Source organism: Epargyreus clarus, unplaced genomic scaffold, assembly GCF_041222505.1.
Source record: "Epargyreus clarus isolate Ecla_fem2 unplaced genomic scaffold, WU_Ecla_fem_2.2 ptg000012l, whole genome shotgun sequence".
Classification (NCBI taxonomy): Eukaryota; Metazoa; Arthropoda; class Insecta; order Lepidoptera; family Hesperiidae; genus Epargyreus; species Epargyreus clarus.
Window position 1 is genome coordinate 795,979 of NW_027332220.1, and position 21,563 is coordinate 817,541.

The 21,563-nt window shown below is 34.8% G+C and overlaps 1 protein-coding gene and 1 non-coding gene across 2 annotated transcripts in view; both read right to left on the reverse strand.

Moving 5' to 3' along the window:
* Positions 1–21,563, reverse strand: part of pigs (GAS2-like protein pickled eggs) — a 107,109-nt gene that overhangs the window by 31,736 nt on the left and 53,810 nt on the right. The gene's annotated exons all lie outside the window — the stretch shown is intronic.
* Positions 11,603–11,674, reverse strand: TRNAG-UCC (transfer RNA glycine (anticodon UCC)). Its single transcript has one exon. It is a non-coding gene; the product is annotated as a tRNA-Gly (tRNA).

The window sequence follows — 21,563 nt, forward strand, 5'->3', positions numbered from 1 at the left end:
CTAGGGGATCATGCCCGGGGAGCGGCCGTGCTCCGACTCAGTCTCAGTTCGGAACTTGTATATATGCAAGATATTGAGAAAACTTCGATAGCGTGATTTAGAATACTTCAGTCGCTATCTTGACGAGTAGCGGGAAGTTGCCACACCATAATAATTAAATTTGTAACGGGGCATATAAAATTAGTCCTGTAACGATACATCTAGGGCAAAGCTCAGTAGGACTCGAATATTATATGAGGCCGATTACTTATGACTTCTATAGTCAGAAACCAATGACTATCAGGTGGAACAGGTGATGTTGCGTTTACTACCTAAACACTTTTTACACTCACAGCCCCACACTAGGATTCCTTGTATCGTGGGTGCCACGAACACACACAAAGACAAATATACAAACACCCAGACCCTGAACAGATATCTAAATTCATCATTCAGATATCTGTCTGGCCGGGAATCGTACCCGGAACCCTTTGTGTGTCAGACCGGTATGGTGACCGCTCCACCACGCGGGTCGTCAACTTCTAAAATATACATGTAGAAGCATATGAAAGATACGAATCATACGCGCATCTATACAAGTTTTTTTATTCACCTTCGACATATACCTTATCTAATTAAATCAGAACGGAGTGTTAATTATAATTAGTGATTCGGATGTTGCGACATAATGATCAGGTTTTGAAGATCAATGAAGGCAAAAGTTTTTAGAAAGTTGATATATATTTTTTTATATTCATGCCCACATAAGTACATGGTGTTTCCGACATTATATAGATTGAAGGGTACGATAAGGTTAATTCACACGAAACGTTCCAACTTAGTCTTGAGCCCTGTGAGAATACAGACTTGTATTTACAAGCAGGAGTATCAAAATTTTGCTATTACTCTTATATGTTCTGTGATATGCGTAATTGCTAACAAAATTACATAAACTTTTAAGGTGTTCGAACCCTCTGTGGTGGCACCACCGCCGACCCTATTCTACCTAATAACAACAGTGTTAAGCACTGCTGTATTCTGGTTGAACGAGAGTGGTAAGGGAGACATACTATTCCCAGGCATTATACCTCAGTCTTCAGGGGTAGCGGCACATCTGTGGCCGACCTCAAGTAGGAAAGTAATCTAATCTGGGATTGATTACAGATGTCCATGGACGACAGTAGCCAATTACCATCACGTGGACTGGATGCTCGTCTGCTACTCCTATATTATATATAAAAACTTAGCATTGTGCACTTAAAATCAGGTGGACAGCATACTTCATTGCGTCATTAAGTACTGTTATTCTTAACATCACACACGAATCACACGAAAGAGTCAATTGAAAGTAAAACGTGACCTTGAACAAGTGCCGAAGATCTTTCCCTCTCAGTTTCGGACAAGAACGGTCGTTCACCCCGACGTTGCATTGCATTCCCAAACGACATGTTATTGATCGGTTTTGGAATTGGCGACAAGTCTCCATTAATTAAGTTAAAAAACTTATGATTCATTTTATTGTAGACTTTAAGCTAAAGTTGTATATTTGAAGTCCGGGGTTCAAATCTTGTTGACTAATTAGTTGTGTACAAAAGGTAAAGAGAAAAGATTTTTTTCAAATTAAAAGAAGAAGAGGTTTTTAACCACCAAACCGCACTTGGCAAGTCTGGTGGCCATATTCCCTAACAATTGTAAGAAAAACACGATCGCAAAGTTTAGTGTTAATTTATAACTTACTAGGTTTTGCCCGCGGCTTCGCCCGCGTTTAAAAGAAAATAATATAACACACTAACATACATAAAACTGTAAATTTGTAGATACCTTCAACTTTTCTAAAGATCATCACTTGCATCAATGCATAGTTTACGATTCATTCCTTACTAATATCGATTAAAATAATCGATTTTTTGGGTCCAAAAGATCGATTCTCCGATTAATCGATCTTAGATCGTCATACCTAGTTCCCGTGGGAATTCCGGGATAAAAACTATCCTATGTCTTTTCTCGGGTCTCAGACTATATTTGTACAAAATTTCATTAAAATCGGTTCAGTGGTTTAGGCGTGAAGAAGAGACAACCAGACAGACAGAGTTAGATTCTGATTTATAATATTAGTAAGGATTTAATTCTGATTTTATGAGAACACATGATTCTAGTAAAGTCGGCTACTCCTAAAGGCTAATTCCTTCTCATTCTGAGAGGAGACACTATTCCACTAACGTCCCCTTGGCCCACAGAACTATAACCTAAATTTTATTATTTTAAAAGTCATCTACTCTGAGCCTATATAACAAACCAGCTCTAACAGTAACAGTTAATTCATTGAGCCATGCGTCATGCCACAGTTTCCTGTTTTCGAGACGACTGTATTGTTTGTGCGTGTAATTGCAACCACATGGGTTATACCGTTTAAACTCGACCCCAGAGTTACCTATTAGTATTTACTCGAGTTTAAACCTATATTTGAAACATATAGCGTTCATGTTTTAATGAAATTTCTAATAAATAAGTTGTTTTATATTTATAGTTTAATTTATTTCTTTTAATTTTCTGTAAGTTTAATTATAATTGTAAATATTTTTCAGTTATTAAATAGTATGGAACATTAAAAAAAATGAAATTTCTGGGTTATTTATTGTTATAACAACATTCTTATTTTTTTTTGTAAAAATATCTATACTTATTCTATATAAATAAATAAAATTTAAGTATGTATCTATAAAATTATAATAACAGCTGTCTACTAGTTGCATATAACAATGTACATGTACAACAAATAAATAAAAATTGTCTGTCTGTTTGCTTCGGCTAATCTACGAAACGGCTGCACCGATTTTAACAAGACTCGCTGGATTTTAATAATATGAGCTGTAACATAGGCTATTTTTATTTTAGAAGAATAATTTGGGTACCGCGTGAAAAATTAAAACCCATGAAACTTTCAGAGTACTTACATTTTCAAATTTGGATGAAATCGCGAGAGACTGCTTGTTAAATGTTTAAGTGTTAAATATAGTTTAAATCAATGCAATTGTTTGTCTTAATCATATATATGCAAACAGTAATATAAATAATTGCTAAAAATCCGTCCCATGAAAAACAATTCAACCCGAATATATCGTTAAAAATAAAATTATTCTTTATCCAAGAGTACTTAGTACAACAATAAGCAAATAAAGTTTATTAACCAAAGGTTACCGAAACCCCAATTTGTCAGTATAAAATGGTATTTAACCAATTTCCTCAACAGAAACCTTCCTACGACAGCTCAATTTAAGACACGTCAAGTAACCCTGGCAAATGATAAACAAAATGAATTTAATAAGGCCACGGTTACATCGAGAACGGTAAGCGATAAAATAACATTATTTCCCAATTTGCAGTTGATTTTCAAAGTGCTTGGCGGTCATGTATATCACAGGTAAGCTCCGTCGCTGATATCACAGGTAAGAGTTGATTATTTAATCATCATAATCATAATCATAATTATTTATTTATAATTAAATAAAGAATTATCAATAATATTATAATTAAATAATCATAAACTCAAAGGCATTTCTTTGGGTTGCAATATAAAATAATACATATTTAGAAAGATGCTCAAGTATATTACTCGTATTAGAATAAAATAAATAAGTCTAAGATTAAGGATCTATATAAAATATGTATTGTGACAGCACAGGCCACAGAGACAAATAGGTTACTTGATAACGAATAGTCATCGAAAACAAATCATGATTAAATTTGGATTAGATCAAGATAAGATGAAGAACCGATGCACGATTATTCAAAGTAGTACGATGTTGACACACACATCGACAAGTATATATAACACACAAAAGCAATAGTCATCTAAATCATCACAAATCAGTCAAGAGTACCCGAATTGAGCACCTTGACCAATCAATCAAGACATACCACGTAACACATATCCTTCCTTGTTCATCCCTCGCTTCAGAATCGCCTATCGCTTACCCATCGCAGTCAGACACAAGACATTAAATTGACAGTAAGGAAGAATGCTTACGAGTTACGGATGCACTTGCGGTTTGAGTGCCAAGCGGCGCCACGATGCCATTGGCGCCTGATTAAACGGTGATAACAGATCGAGGAAATTACTTAACTTCATGACCTACTCATGTGTAGGTCGTAAGGATATCTGTATGAAAAACAGCTGTGAATTACAATTACTCATTTTTGATGTGTATTTCGTTATTCATACAAATGATAGGAGATAGAGTATTGCTTGCTTAGTTATGCATAGAGACCCATTCTCAGAGATAGGATATAAAATGGATTGTAAGCAAATATTTATATGATTTAAAATTTACTATATCTCTCAAAAAAAAATTTTTTTTGCACATTATTGAAGCAAGCTTAACAAGGTTTGATCATAAAATTCAAATTTGGTTATCACCAATATATCTTTCATGTTATATAATACATCAATTATGTTATATGAAAGCACAGTTATAGGGATTACAATACTCAAAATATGGAACAAATTGTGACATTATGTGACATATAAAACATAACACATATTAGCTTATAACTAGCTACTTAACGTTCGTTATTTACAGTGTGATTATATTTGTGTTAAATAATTCACAATCGTGGCGGATACTCTAGTTGGTACCAACCTTTCACAATTGGAGATAGAAGTCTAATCCAGCTCAATATGGCCTTACTATAGCCCTAAAGAATTTTTACAAGGACCTTTGAATCAAGTTCATCCAGCGGCCCCAAGAGGCATTGCTCAAACCCTCATTGTCTGTAATACGCAATGAATCGCCTATTATATCGTTCGACACTCAATAAATCATAGTGATTATAATCTGATAGACGCAAATAAAACGTAGTCGTAAATACTTATACACTTAGCAATTATTATCAAGTGTTGTAATACGTAATAAGGTGTTTATTGTGTTTATTGTTGATCTATTGCTTTTTATTAGAACTAACCAATAATTGTTGATGATATGTAGCCCGGTAGTTAGTTTCATTTGTTATCAATGAACTATTGCTGATACCATATAAGGCAGTATCTGACGTCTAAGTAGAAGTAGGTACTTCATAAGTAACTACTGAAAGGTGGAAGAATCTCTAGAATTTCGGTGGAAAGGTGTGGGTACCGGATAACTTACATATGAGAAAGTTATCTCAGACCTAAATAGTGGCGATGCATCTGTGATCAACTTCAGGTAAGTTCCATGTTCCATATAAAACTTATAGAAGTCCATAGGCACTACTTCAGCGGTAACTACTTACCATAAGGTAGACAGCATGATCGTTGTACAAAGAGAAATATTAATACAAGTTTCTGTTCATTGCTCCTCAGGCAAGCATGTCCCTATACCAATTTTAAGTATCAAAATCACCATATTGTCAAAACTATACCTTTTTTTAAAAAACGACGTCAAAATCGGTAACGTCAGAAGCACAAAAAATTTCGCTTTTTGTGTATCGACCTCAAAATTAGAAAAACGCACACGAATCTCGCATTAAACAAATAAAATAACAAGACCGTTACAAATAACCGTTACGAATTTAAAATTCTAGGAACAGTCATAGATTGATAACATCGGCCATCATATAAGTCGCTATAAGGCGCCACAAGTCGTCATAAGTCATAATAAAGTTACCAGGAAATAAAGAATAACAGTTTATTAAATCGCCGCTAACTGAATTAAAAAGATATTATCGTTATTATGGTCTTACGAGTTTCCGTGACTCCTTTCACACGTACCCTTTAGAAGATAATATAATTCCCCCAACCTATAGAAAAATTGTGCTATAATTCGTATTAACCAATCGAAATTGCTACGCTCTACCACTTCGTAACTTGCCTATTGGAAAGTTACACTCATATGGAACATACATACATACATACTCATATGCATCAAATTTCATTCAGTCCACTTTGTCCAAATTTGTCCACATTTGTATTAGTGCCACGTAAATTCGAAGCAAATTGATAGTGACAGACGAACAGACAGACAAATCATTTGGATATAAGAAAACATGAACGATCGCACAAGATTATCTAGTGTCGCAGATTTTACGCGAAATAAATTTATTTATGCTACTCATCTGTGTAGATCACAGAAATACCTATTTTGATACCACATTTCAACTTAAACAAGTAGATTCCAAACAAATTCGCAGTCGCAGAAAAACAGACAGAAAGACGCACAGCCAGACAGAAAGACAGACAACCAGCCAGAAATACAGACGGACAAGTAGTAATAGTACTTTGCAGGGACGGACGCGAAAAAAATCGCATACGATTTTCTCATGCATAGTTCATGTAGCTAAATATATTAACGATAGTCATAACAAGACCTTTCATTACATATGTCACCCAACGCAACTTAAAAAAAGTTCTAAATTGGTTCCTTAAATGCAACACCTATATTCAAAATTAAATTTATTTATGTCACACATTTATTTGAGTTACATAAATTCATGTGAAAACTTCAACGTAATTGGTACATTCATAGAGAATGCAACAGACGGACTGACGGACAGACAGACAGACAGACGAGCAATTTAGAATTTTAGTTTATTCCAACGACATGTCGTATATTAGAATCCATCAAGGCGTTTGGGCTGCAGAGCATGCCAATGAATGAGATATACATACATAAACTTTCATACATACATACTCGTACATTTCATACAAACATACGATTTTCTCATGCATAGTTCATGTAGCAAATCCTATAACGGGCCTTATATAGAGTCCATTTATAAAGTTCAAGTTGATAGCAGTCATCAGGATGATTTCTGACTTTGTTATGACATATATGGTTGATCTCTAACGCTAAGGACGTTTAGTTGAGATTTATATCTGTTATAAATTATGTTTATATGACCTTAGAAGTCAATCATCTGTTTATAATGGTGGCGCAATGGACAATGGTGTTCGTCGGGTAGAGATCCAGGTTCGAAACGAGGCAAAGTAAGGAGTATTTAAGATTTCTGTTCTAGGCCTTAGTCTTAATGTATTGTCTTCGTATCTTTGTGTACGTCCACTAAAAATCCTATGAATGTCGAAATAATTATTAAAAACATCTATTAAGCTTTGGAACAAATGTAGGGCTAAAATAGAAAACATTGCAATTACCTACACGGTCTTATTTTTTCGCGAATAAAAATATTCGATATAAAACAATCTTCGTAAACGTCTGACTACAAAAAAATCTAGACTGAATTATTTTATGCGTTTTCAAATTTATGAGAACTGAAGAATTAAAAGTTTCATTTTCATAAATTTAATTAACATCACTCATTAAGAATCCAACCCTGTAAGTATTAATAAAGTTAGTATTTCGTTAAGGTCAGTCACCCCGTGAGTGGCAGCCTTGCGTCTGACCTCAGCTGGTCGGGGCGCCCTGCAGCCCTTATATGGCGCCTGGACAGCCCTTTTAATTATATTTCCCTGTCACGTGGCGATAGGGTTACTGTAGCGACACTAGACTTAAACATGATGCTCAAATGCTAGAATCTTTGAGTAATTCGTCTGAATAATATCGTTGTGAGTTGCAATAAGTACCTATAAAAAAGTTATACTATTTTTAGAAAAGCAGTAGAATCTTGGTACCTTATAGCTGACTATTTTGCACAAATCATTATCTACACTAATATTATAAAGAGGAAAACTTTGTTTGTTTGTTTAGTTGTAATGAATAGGCTCAAAAACTATTGGACCGATTTTAAAAATTCTTTCACCATTCGAAAGCTACATTATCTACGAGTAACATAGGCTATATTTTATATGAAATAAATTTGATAAATAGATTTTGAGGCGGTACAAAGTATGCCCCGTTAGCTAGTTAAAAATAAAAACCGGAACAAATTAGTTACAATCAATCAAAGATAGCAAAAATCTTAGTTTTTTTTCTGTCCTATAACAATTAAGTTAGTTAAACTAAGTGAGTGAAACGCTGCTATTTCCTACTTTAAAGGAAATAAGGGAGATACACCTACAGGGTAAAATAAATACGAGCGAGAGGTTTCAACGTAGTTATCAGGGTTAAAAAAAAATAAAAACAATCTGCGGCAGACCTTACAGATTATTTTTTTGGAGTTGATAGCACATACATGGAGGATATCTACCATCAGAAGGCCTACTTATACGTTTGCTACTGCAATGAATACAATTTTAAAAACTAATTCGCTAGTAAAAAAATATAAAAAAAAAGAAATTCACAAAACCAAGTGGCAACCCTACCTGTCACAGTAATTGCATCTAAATTTTACAATTTTACAGAGTAGGAAATTATTTACGGCTACTGTTCACCTTGCACATTCCACGCGAGTCACACTGTGCCGTACTGGCATGTAAGGGTGTGTGCACAGTACTTACATTCATGGAAGTAGGTAGGTAGGTAAAGGTGGTAGAACCCTTTGTGGTTCGACTCCGACGGCACCACCACCACACCTATTTATGCCTAATAACATCAGTGTTAAGCGCTGCTATGTTCCGTTTTGAAGGGTGTGGTAAGGGAGACATACTTTTCCGAGGCATTCCAGCTTAGTCCTCAGGGGTAGGAGCGCATCTGTGGCCGACCTCAGGTAGGTATATCTAATCCTATCTGGGGTTGATTACAGATGTCCATGGGCGGCAGTAGCCACTTACCATCAGGTGGACTGCATGCTCGTCTGCTACTCCTATATTATAAAAAAGAAAAAGGGTTTTATAATACTAAAGCAAACGAGTATGCAGTCCTTCTGAGTAAGCGACTGACATGAACATCGACACTAGATAGAATTAAAGTCCTCCCTGAAGTTTATCACCGATGCGTTGCTACCCCTGAAGACTAAATTAGAACGCCTCGGATAAGTATCTAAGTCTTAACACAGCCTTCAAAGCAGAACGCCGAAGCGCTTAACTCTACCAATAGGTGTGACGGTGTTGCCTCCGGATTTTGTCCACAAAGACGGCAGTAGCAACTTACCATCAGGTGGACTGTGTGCTAGTCTGCTAGTAACTCCTACATTATAAAATTATCTCCTATATTATCTAGCATTGTGGATTTAACTTAGTCACTAATTATATTTCAATTAGCAACAGGCAGTGGCGACGAAAAGTCAATAAAAGGGGGTAGAGTAAACAGCTGTGATACCTTATAGAGATATCTCTACCATCTGCGCCGCTAATTACTGTTGATTGGCGTAATGAGCTCAGATTTAACACAAATTAATGTAAGGTTAAACTTTAATTAACGACAAATGTATTCTGGGTTCGATGCTCAGTTATAATCGCTAAGCTTCGAGACACGAAACAGAGGCTAGAACTAAGTTTTAAGTAAGGTCTCTTTGCACCTTAGAATACCTAAATGTTTTGAATACTGAATAATTAACAAACATTGATATATGAATCAGAGTTTAGGGCCTTTGTCACGCGTGTAAGACTCACTTGCATGCGTGAATGAACCCGCCGCAATCTCTCCGAATCTCGCGTGAGTGTTAAATGAGAGGAAAGGTTTCTATGAAGAGATAGGATGTATTTAACAGTGTTAGCACGCATGTAAACCATAACCGCACGCGTGTGGAAGCCCGCGTGATAGGAAAAAGGCCTTAAAACGGTGTTATAATTGTAAATACCATATTGTATAATATCTAAATATATATAACTCAAAGGTGACTGACTGACATAGTGATCTATCAACGCACAGCCCAAACCACTGGACGGATTGGGCTGACATTTGGCATGCAGGTACATGTTATGACGTAAGCATCCGCTAAGAAAGGATTTTGATCAATTCTACCCCCAAGGGGATAAAATAGGGGATGAAAATATTACTTCGTAACGCGAGCGAAGCCGCGGGCAAAATCTCGTTACGTATAAAATTATATTACACAAACGTTAACAACATTTGATTTCATGTAATATACATGTCTCTCCCTCATTTTGAAAAAGAATAATTAGCAATCTTTCTACTTCATTTTCAGTAATTAAATAAAATAATCATTACTTATTTAAATCATAATTTGATTCCCATCAAACACAGTCATAGGAATTCCCCGGAATTTCCCAGCATTCAATTATAGTCACGTTGCAAACTTAATTAGAAAGGGGTGATTACACCCTCGGGAAAGAACACGTGTTGAAATAAATATCTTTATTTTTGCCTACATATAAAAGGGCTCTTAAAATAGTATATTAGTGATAGAACCCTTTGTAGTTCCAGGTCACGTCAATTTCTACCTTATAACTGGTTTAAATGTAAGGCAGAAACACAAGGCGTTCCAAGTTAGTCTTCAATAACAAGCAGTACGGATAGTAACTGGTAGTATGGTTTAAGAGACATAAAGCAGCAACAGAAGGCGTTCCAGGTTTCCAGGCGTTAGTCTCCAGACGTAGCAAGTTGTAAAAAGAAATACTTATTTGTTTCTAAATATAAACGTAGCAACTTCTTTGTTACTCATATTTATAATGTACTAGCTGACCCGGCAAACGTAGTGTTGCCATATAAATAAAAAAATGTTGAACAACCCTTATCACTTAGGGGTATGAAAAATGGATAGTAGCCGATTCTCAGACTTACTGAATATGCATATAAAATTTGGTGAAGCCGTTTCGGAGGAGTACGGTAACTAACATTGTGACACGAGAATTTTATATATAAAATATTTTGCTGAAATTTTCAATGAATAACAGTCTTCTTACAACTTTTATTACCAATTAAAATATATATATATATTATTTTTTTTTATATGTAACCTAACGATAAGGCAGACGGGCTGCCTGATGGAAAGCAGTCACCGTCGCCTATGGACATTTGCAACACCAGAGGAGTCGCCAATGCATCGCCGGCTTTGAAGGAGAGCTCTTTTTACACCCCTCTTGAAGAGCCCCATGTCATAGTCCTGAGGGAATACCTCAGGACTATGACATGGGGCTCATGGGGCTCGCATATATATTCATTCATTAAAACAAAACTTGACCTAACCTAGGCATTCTAGCAATTTTTATTGCATGTTGAACACAGACGTAGCGAATCCAAAATGAATCCGTAACCACACAGAACCCATTTAATGGGTTTTCGATTTCACGCTCACGTCACGCCAATTTGCATTAACTTATCATCCAATGGCAGTAAATGCAATTATCCTTTCATCGCACAATTATGTTAGTATTTATACTTCCTTGTCGGTGGTATTTTTTTATAGATTTTCGTGACTAATGCTTGTGCTATGCTTAATGTTTTTAAAATCTGTATTATTTAATAGAAATATTGAAATTCTGAAAACATTTCGATACTTAAAATACGCAAAATTAATGTAATGTATTGAAATTATAGGTAAACAATAAAAATATTTAATTTTATTTAGTTAGTAATATTTTTCATACAAAATAGCGCCACCTAGTTGCAGCTTTATAATATGACAGAGAAATTTATTAAATTAAAATTTATAATACCTACATATAAACATATATAAAATAAACATTTATTAATTAATATTTATATTGCCTTCGACTTTCGTTTTCTATTTTATTTTGTGTTCTTGCTTCCAATATTTTTTTTAAATAATTATATTCATTAATATAAAAAAGATATTATTTTACGAATAAAGAAAACAATATAAATAATTTAAAAAAATAAACTGCAAAATGTGCGATGGCCGGGAATCGAACCCGGATCAACTGCTTGGAAGGCAACTATGCTGACCATTACACCACCATCGCAGCGAGAGTCTCAGCGAAATATTGGAATAATTTCAACTTATCAGTCTGCAAATGAATAGATCATTGACCTTTCTTTGAAGATGAAAACGTTTGTATCTTCACGGTTTCATATTGAAAACCATTTTAATATTATCTTACGACTTACATTATATAAGTGAACATGGAAATTATTTTCTTATAAATGTTTTCTATATTTTAATAGAAACTAAATATTAAAGTTAATAATTTTATTGTATCTTTTAATATTTATAAAAGATTGAAATAGAAATATTTAAAATGAAAGAAAGAATGCATCAAGATATTTTAACAAACAATATGTTTGTTCGTAAAATTCATTCATAGAGTTTGTTCATTGTTATAATTTCAAATAGCATTTTTTATCACAATGCTCATTCTCTTCCCGACAGCTGATATTCTTAGAAAATATAAACTAGACAGCACCGATTACTGAATCTGTACTACACTATTCACTTTATTTCTGAAGAAATGTTCGTCTCGTTTTCTAATCTCAAGCGTTTACAGAGCTATGTACCTAAGTCGTTCAAGTAATAAAAGATTTTTTTAGTTAAGAAGATCTAACCGTTGCCTTCCGATGGTTATAGGCACATCTATTTCTGTTTTGTTTGAAGATAGAAGTTTTTTTTCTGTTTGTCGTTAGCTTCTGTTGCCTATAAACAACCTCCGATAAGATTAGGGTCCTGCCTGAGTTCGGCCTCAGATACGTTGCTATATCTGAGTTCTAAGCTGGAACGCCTAGGAAAAGTATGTCTCCTTTACCACACCCTTCAAACCGGGACACAACAGCGCCTAACTCTGCTGTTATTAGGTAGAAATAGGTGTGGCGGTGGTGCCGCCGGAGTCGAACCACAAAGGGTTCTTCCACCTTCACTTAACATGAGTTCGACTTGTTTATTGCCTCAGTTTTATAAAACACGTTGTGCCCGCTAGAATACATACTAATGCTTACACGATTCATAATTCACTAGATTATCTACATATTCATCAATAACAATGAGGCATAACAATAAATTAGCAAGTTGTGTTAACTAGTAAACAGTGCTAGATCAGACGCCGTTAATAGGGTTGGCACTGATCAACACAATTAATATTTTTAAATTTTATTATTAAAGTTACTTTGAGTTACTAACCCACTAATTTGTCAATTAATAAGTATCTACATCATTATTAGGCCTTTTTTTAAAAAAGGCCTGGATTAATTTTAGAGTTAGGTAATTTAAGATATAATTACAGATGTCTACCAAATTGTAAATTATTTATATTTATGTGTAGATATGTATTTGAACTCTTATTTACTAAAATACCATTACGCCTTTCAGTACGATTTTATTCATAATACTATTAATTCATATAATCAACATGACTTATTTTAATAGGCAAACAAAAAATACACTTTGCATTATAAACTCTTTAAAATCCTCTAACATTACAATTTAATCGAACAGAAACATAATTACGTCAAATAAAACAAAAACGAAATAATAGGCACCCCTATTTCTTATCTCGTGGTGCATCTCGTCGCATTGCTTTGTAAATCGCCGCCGGTGCAACGTGATCGCCAGATTGCATACTATTTGTGATGGGGTCACCATCATTGCACAAGGCACGGGACCCTAAATGCTAATTTAAAATATCATAAGCAGTTAATCTTTTGTTTATACTTATAGACGTAATGATATTGTTTTGAATTGTTTATAACATTAAATAAACATTTAGTTATTGCAGATATAATACAAATGCGTTATTACGCCCAAGGACTAGGTCGGAACGCCTCATGGTATTATGTTTTACACACACCATTAGACATTACAGACACATTAGGAGGCAAAACACTAAACTGCGGCAATTAGTCAGAAATCAGTGATGCTGTTAAACCACTTTAATATCGTACAATATTCTTTTTTTTTCAAGTTTGAATAAGCTAAACAGCATGCAGTCCACATGGTAATAAAAATTTTTTTTCCGCCCATGGTCTTCCGTAAATAGCTCCATATAGGACAAAGGTTCTACCTGCAGCCTAAAAAAATATATATTTTCCATATTAAATGTTCCACAAATATATTTTCTATATTAAATGTTCCAATAAAATCAAAATTAAAAAAAGGACCCGAAAACCTAGACCCGAAACAGACTCCCAAATTATCATTTTGATATTTCATTTAACCAGGAATCTCTCTCCAGGGCTCTCTGTGTGCTAAAAATCATGACCACTTTACTGCAGATCATCAACATAATAATGCATATAGGAGAATTTTACGTACAGTAAATGTGGACCCTATCTTTCGTCACATTCCTTTGTGGATCGCCGCCGGTGTCTCGTGATCCTCAGATTGCACGCTTAGTTTGCGTGTACGAGCACCATGATGCTACAAGCATATGCGGACACTAATATACTGACTAATTATTAACAAAATACTTTTGATGTTTAACGGTTTTAAAGTCTAGGACAAGTGAGATATAAATGTTACTAACTAATCAAAATATTTAAACATTTCGAATGTGTTTAAAAACTTCTTACGCATACGTGCTTAAATTATAATTTTAGGTTTTTATTTGCTTATATTTTTAGTTGGTTTATAGTTAGTAGTAGTTAGTAGTTTAATAGTTTTTTTTCCTCCTAAATTTAAATGATAATATAAAATAATATAAAGATATGAGAGGTCGGTAAATTAATATTTCGGAAATTATTAAACTTAATGATGAGTAATTGATTAGCAAAATAAATTTAGCGTACCTAAATTAAACTGCTACTTAGCATTAAGTCCGCCTATTGTACCACTTGTTTTTATTGGTCAATAAAGTGTACTAAAAAAAATAAAATAATTTAGCATAAATTTATTTACAAAAATATGTCACTTCTTATGCATTAAACTCACCACTCCCTTCAATTACCCCTACAATTTATAAAAATAAAATACAGTCCTGTATAATCAAACGCAAAAAACATTTTTGAGCTCTCCGGCAAATCGTAATTTAAAAATAAGTCCTACGTATACATGAAATATGGTCCCCGTTGTACATTGTCGCAAGCCGGCTCTGAACCCGTGACCCGCGCGCTCCCACGACCATCTTGCGTCTTGTTAGTTAGCATTTTTATGCTGTAGAGGGAGCAGGCGAGCGTGCACTTCACTTAATTTAGTTTATTGTTTCCACAAAAAACTAAAGTGCCTATTACGTCGAAAATAATTGCAAATTTCATTTCTTGTTTTCATTTGTCAGCACACGGAAATAAAACTTTTTATAATATAAAAGTTATTATACAGAGTGATATTTTAAATTTTAGCTAAGTTACACTACGAAACACTCCTTGCCTTGCTGTGAAAGTTTTGTCAAAATCAGTTTAGCTATTATAAAATTTTATACGATTTCCCACGACACGAAAATTTGTGTTATGTCACAAATTTAATGACTTATTAAATGCTTATATTTATTTCCTGTTTTATATTTAAAGGTTTTTGAGAGAAATGTATTTGCCTATTAAAATTTTAAAGCTGTTTTATTAAAAAAAAATGTGGTTGCCTATTAAACTTGGCAAAATGGCAAATATATTGAAATTACAAGCATACATTTCAATTACCAATATTTATTTGTGTAGATAGACGGAAACGCCAAATAATTCAATAGTTTTAGGTACATTAATAATCCGGGGCGACGTTTCGCAATCGGTATGTTTGTGGTCCCACGGAACGCTCGCTTGGGTGATTTGTGGCACCCAATCCTTTGGAATTTGATAAGACTACACCAACATCTGGGTGGAAATTACACTTACTATAGGAATATTTTAGGAGTCTAATTTTTCGAAACTCAGATTGAAATTCGATGTGATGTGATCTTTTTTACAGTTAAGTGAATAATTTCGACAACAGTGGCAAATGTGGTACAAAAGTAGGTACGAGTATTATATTTTGAGCTGGAACCAAGAACGTATTTATCGTACTGACATTGACAGACTCATAAAATTCTGACAGACGCATAAAATTCGGTTGAGCTATTTTGCAGATTAACTAGTACAAACACAGTGATTATATTATAGTTCGTGCCAAACTGCTAGTCCGCTCTGAAGTTTTTGCGAGCAGATGTAGTCATACAATTTGATATAGCGACGCGATTCATTTCTATATTCAGAGCGGACTAGCAGTTTTACGCGGACTATACTACGTGTACGACTTTTAGTGCAAAAAAGTATATAGCCTATTTAGAGTATATTTCCTATCGCGCGGGTTTACATTGGCACGCGCGTCACACACGCATCCTATGCTGTACGCATATGCACACGCACGTCACTATTCTTCCACACGCATATGTACGGGAGTTGCGACGAAATTGGCATGCGATTTCCTACTATGTGATTATTTGAAATAATTCATCACATGGTAGGAAATCGCATGCCCTTCAATAAAACTTCAAGATTAACTATCTCTTGTGAAAATGGATTTTGTGCTAAATTAATAGTTTATTATGTACAACTTAAGGTTTTGTATTGTAACCTAGAACCTAAGCTTTGTGAAGAGATAAATAAAGATATTTTATATTTATATATATATTTATATTTAATTACGAAGAAAATGTCACTCGAACACCTATTTCCAAAAATAACTAGTGAATGCACTAAAATGCGAGTCCCAGTGTAAATTATATCTCTAAGATCTAGATCGCCACGAAATACCTGGATCTAAGAACGGCGTTACACTACCGCTGAGGTTTTATCAACTTTAGAACTATTCACAAGCAAAGGTAAACCATTAATAATATATTTTTAGTTTTATGATAGTTATAAAACTTAAAAAGGATGCAATTCTAATAGTGCAATCACTATCTATGAATGTCTTGGGCATATACTTACATATTATAACCTTTTTACGTATAAATAGTATAAAAGAAATAAAGAGAATCATAATGAATAAAAATAATTAAGAAACACATCCTTAGTAACGAACTTACAAACAAAATACGATATTATTTTAAAGTGTAGTTTGAAATTGTAACTCTAGCATAACATATTATCACTTGTACTTTCCTATGCCAGGATGACAATAAAGGGTTTATCAAAGGCAATATGACAAGCGAATGCACGCGAACTACTCACGAACGTCCAAACACATTCGCTCCGAGAGTGTGGCACGCCCAATCGCCCACGCGTGGTATTTGTCACATTGCGTAACGCGTGCGACTAGTTTGCGCCGACTGGTCCTACTGCCTTTAATTATTTGACAGCATCGCTCGTAAAGTGCAATTATTGTAAATGTTTGGGCGAAATTGTCATTCAGGCGTTTGTAAATGTTATCGACCGCATCTGAGCTTAATCTAAATACCTAAGTTTAGCAATAATGATTGCGAATTTGTAATAACTTGCCGCAAATAATGATTAAGATTTTATCTCGAATAATACGATTACATTGGTTTTATCGAATTGTAATGGCAAGCACACATGCAGTCCACGTGATGATAAGGTCACTGCCGTTCATGGATATCTGGGGGCATACCACCATCTTTTAAAACCATAGTTCAGAAAAGTTTTATTTCCTGCTTAAAACAGTAAAATATTCCGTCATACACAGTTGAACAAACTTAAACCCTTGTTAATTTTTCGCTTACCCATTGTAGAAAACCAACTGAAATTGTCATATTTTGCTTAAAAAGTTAAAATTCCTGCATAAAAAGTAAAAGGTTGATTAATATAATGTGTTAAGAGAGGGTAGTAACCCCCCTGCATTCAAATTAAAACTGCGTTAGTTTTGTGCCTGAAGACGGTGTAAGTGTGTAAGACACGGAAAACTAAGTTGAAACACCTCAAACGTTGACCATTTTCAACCAGACGCCAGTAGCTTTTACTACTACGGTTGTTATGCTCAGACAGAGATTAGGATTATGGATGGAGAACTATTATGGATTCCAAATTTACCTTTTAAACCGAGATGTTGTAAAAAATATGAAATGGTAACAATCAAGACTAACTATTAAAGTTTTAAAGCACAGAAGCCTTGAAGCACAGTTTAGCCACTAGCCACCCATCCAACACCGACCGCACGCCACATTGCCTAACTTTCTAGATCAGTACGATCTACGCTACCCTCGGGGCTACAACGACATAACGCTACCAGCTAATTAATTTCACTATAAAGTTACGTTACACCAATATTTACTTTACGAAACCCCAATATACTCTACAATAAGTATTACCCAACAATTCGGACCAGACAGCCTTTAATTGAAACAATCAAAACCGATTCTCCCCGCTTTCCCCTCCTAATCCACCATCCTTGACCAGCTACCCAGGCGCTGTGACAAACAATCGAAGGAAATTAACTGTAATAGGAACAATGTCAAAACAATGGTGATCCGTGTGTTGTAATATACCGACTTTGAACACGTATAGGTTGGAGTTCATTCCCGTCTAGGCATACATTTTAATGCTAAGACGTCTTCGTCAATTATTTTCCTACCACTGAGCACGCGATTCCTATCAGAGTATGATAATGTATGGAAGCCCACCTTGGGTTATCATACATTACCATTTAGGTCATACTATACAGCGCTGGCCTAGTATGAAATGGTAGACTACACACCATATAACCCAAGTATATAACTAACCTTAAATAGATAAGTCAAATAATTCTTTTCTCAAACCCTCTAAGATTTACTTAACAAAATATGACGTAAAGATGGAAGAACATAAGATTTAAAGGGTTTGGTGAGACAGATCCAATTTTTGGGGTAGTTCCATATTAGTCAGGTTTCAGGTATTACTCCTAGGACTCCTTTTATATGGAGTTAATTATAGACAGCCTATGGGTGACATTTATTATGACATGAGTGGAGACTTAATAGAAACTCCCTAATTTACTCCTCAGAACTATACTTAATCCACCTTTGATGGAACTCCCAATCAGAACCCTTAGTATGAGTTTTTTCGTTTTGACAAAAATGACTGTTTTTTTTTTGTTTGCGTATTTCCCATGTATTTCCAATCAGTTCTGATACAATCCGCCAGGGGCTGTGATTGGAAATGTATGGACAAATACGTGAACAAATACTAAAACATTCATTTTTGTAAAAACGTACTACGTAATACTCATACTAAGGCTACTGTACTAAGTATCTGTATACTCACCATAGATGACCGACTATTTAATATCAAGTTACTTTGATAATTTATTTACATATAAATACATCCTTGAGTGTCAACCCAGTTAGCAGCCGGCCTGTGACAGACAGACAATTGGAGGAAATGTCTCCATATACATTAGTGTTGAAACGACGGATTTGTGACATTAACTGCGTTAAAATCGGATGGCGGTATTGCGATGGTCGAAATATAGTAGTTCTAGTGGTGTCACTGTCATAAGTATTAAGCATCTTTAAGGTTGTTCTAGAAGGACATTATTATATTTTTCAAATGTGAAGGGTTACTTATCTTTATTTTCTTAAAAAAACTGTCATAAATATTTAGCATCTTCAAGTTACTGTTAACTGTTGACACGATTATCTTTTCGGAATGTCAAAAAAAGTCAGGCTTTAATCACTAACCTTTCTGTGCTTTAAAAATCAAAATGTTTCAAAATGAGTTTGGGATTTGATTCTAGGCTTTTGCCTTATGACATATGTATAACCAATAGTTAAATTTTAATTCTTTTTTACGCAACTGGCATGTATTAATGGAAACCATGCATTGCTAGTCCATTGCAGGGTTTTAGGTTCGATATCTGGCTAAACCAAAAATGGAAATATAAAAATTATATCTCAACACAGTTCTGTGTCTAACCATTTCTTCATTTGTCTATGAGTGTCCGTGGCACCCACAACAAAAATGGTAAAGGTTATATTACAACCAAAATCTTAACATAAAAGAGGTGTGACTACTACAAGATACTTATGATGTGGCCTAATACGACAGCGGTTCTCAACTTTCTGATAGATAATCACATAAATCAGAGTCCTCCCCGAGGTTGAGCACAGATGGGCCGCTACCCCTGAGCTACCTGAGGACTAAGCTAGAATGCCTCGACAAAGTATGTTTCCTTGACCACACCCTCCAAACCACAACAGCGTTTAACACTGCTATTATTAGGCTGAAATAGGTGTGGCAGTGTTGCCGCCGGAGTCGAACCACTGAGTTCTACCACATTTAATTTAATAAATCTATATAAAATCAAAACGCGTCTACTTCAATTCAGAATCTAATAGAATACAGTAGAACTACATTGCATTTAAATAACTTAAATTGCGGTTGCAGCGCCACTGCAATGAAAACAATTAGACTCAACTTTGAAAACCAATAGGCACTTGTATTTCTGTCATAGAAATACAGGTGCCTATATCAAGAAGGTTGAGAACCTGATGTCATATGTTTTAACTGTTCCCGCCTACAGACCGCGCCTTACCTATCTAGTTATCTTTCGTAATATCTAAATTAGACAATAAAATACAAAGTAAAAGATAAGTATTGATTACGTTTATGATCAACTTTTGTACAATGATAAGATTAATTTCGAAAATAAATTTAATCTGTCAAAAAATGGCGATTGATGAGACACGTTGCATATCGATGGTGATGTTGGTTTGACACACAGTACCGACTTCGATTTCCGACACTAATATTTTGGATTAGTTTTGAGTTTATGCTGAGCTTTGCGTTATCAAAAACAAACTCTTAGAAGTCTTATAGAAGCGAATCATTTTTTATTGATACAGATTCAAAAAAGTCCGCTTAGCAACATCGCTTAAATTAAAACGAAACCAAACGTCACATGTGCCAGGTGGCACGACACAAAGACACGTGCACCAAGCCGACAGATGTACGGATTATTGCTTTTCGACTTTTTCTACCTCCATCACCTGCCAGCCACAATCACAACCAATTTGTATTTCCCAAATGGCAACAATGACTGACGTCTCAATGTGACAACACTGACCCCGCCTAAATATCCGTCAATCTGTCAAATGAACAGTTCGAAATTTAAATTAGGCTATTCATGCGTACGATTTGTCGCTACGCAAATTCGATTTGAAATTTAAATGGGTTGATCAATATTTCGCTAAAGAAAACGATATACATAAAATCATGCTGGTTTCAATCCGTATTTTAAATAATACTTGTATACAAGGACTTAAATTTTGTTTTTATTTTAAGTCCATAAACTGAAAATAGCCAGTGTAAAAATATGCTCAGTCTTTTCTACACTAGCCAGTATTTTTAAAGCACATAATGATAAGATTATTTTTATGAGATTAAAAAAGCAAAAAACTGCAATCCACATGCGAATAGGTAATTCACTGCCGCCCATAGATATCTCTAAACAATATTGATTCCTTACTTATGCGTTGCTACCCATAAGTACTAAGTAAAATAGAACGCTATCATATGAATATCTACTTTACTCTTCAGATCAGAACGCAACAGCTTTACACTGTTGTTATATAGCAGAAATAGAAGTGCCAATGGTAACAGTCGACCTATAAATGCTTTTATCACCTTTATTTCCACAAAAAGTAAATCAGCGTTCAATCTTGAAGTTCACTGAAGTACTTATACTATTTTGGGTTTCCTTATCGTGCAACCTTGTCCAGTTCCTCAGAATAAATAACACAAGACCATCGATTATCCCTTTAAGTCGACGAGTTTCGGGGCGCCATGCCACTTAATATCTTCCGTATTTCGGCGGTTACGTGAGTCATGATTCACGGATTAATTAAGAGTGTTTTATAATATTGCAGTAGCATGATGAAGTCTGCCTGAGTGGCTACTGCCGTTCATGGACATTTCTAATCGACCCGAGATAGGATTAGATATTCCTACCTGAGGTCGGCCACAGATGCTACCCCTGAGGGCTAAATTGGTAAGTAGGATAAGTATGTTCTTATCACACCTTTC